Below are 1,016 nucleotides of genomic sequence, written 5' to 3' on the forward strand. Positions count from 1 at the left end.
TCATGCATGTACGTTAAGTCATGGGATTGTGAATATTTTAGAAATATGGGTGTTAATTAGTCGATTAAATCAAGAAAGGTATGGTTATAAAAAAAAAAAATCAAGAAAGGTACGGCTACTGTTTGGTGTGTGCTGAGGTAGTTTCTTTTTCCTTGGTTTTGAGATTATTTTGTGCGAATTACATTATGCCAATTTTCATATTCGTTATGTATTTTTCTGTGATTGATTTCTGTATTAGTTTGGTAAGGGTTTGCGTAAATGTTTTATCGGGTGGAGGGACGCCAATTTACAGCATACTATTATATTATTCTTTTTGTCTTGGTGTTTGCGTATGTGGGTGGTAGCGTGTGCGTAACATTGGCTTGTGTAATATGAAAGTTATGTTATGTTTTTGGGAGAGCTACTAGTGTATGTTTTAACCGAATTACCGTGCGTGCATTGNTACTTGAATTTAGTGATTGGTGTGTGCTTGTGTTAGTTATAGCGTGTGCATAATTATAGAAGAACCGTGTGCATAGTTATAGCGCGTGCATAATTATAGAAGAACTTTGCTCATTTTCAGTTGCTATTCTTTTACTTTTACGAATTCTTAGTTGCTTTTTAAATAGAATAAAATTACATAGTATTATTACATTATGGTTGGGGTTGGGTTTAGATATATGTGTACCATGTTCTATAAGCTTGGGGGGTTTGTGCACTTATGCCTGTGTTCTGTTTACGGTTTAATTGTGTGTCCCATTTTTATTTATCACTATGTTCTTCTTAATTTTCTACATTTTCCCATACTTGGCCATTCTTTGGGGTATTTCGGCGTGTGCTGTTTATGGTACAGGTGTGTGCGTGCTTATTCGCCGGTCTCTACCGTGCATGCTTTTTGATTTATTTCACATTTTTAATTACTACTCTGTAACCACCTGGGCTCCATAGTGCATGGTCTTTGTAATTTTCTACATTTTCCTATACTTGGACATTCTTTTAGGGTTTTTCGGCGTGTGCTGTTTATGGTACAGGTGTGT

Source organism: Ipomoea triloba, chromosome 16, assembly GCF_003576645.1.
Source record: "Ipomoea triloba cultivar NCNSP0323 chromosome 16, ASM357664v1".
Classification (NCBI taxonomy): domain Eukaryota; kingdom Viridiplantae; phylum Streptophyta; class Magnoliopsida; order Solanales; family Convolvulaceae; genus Ipomoea; species Ipomoea triloba.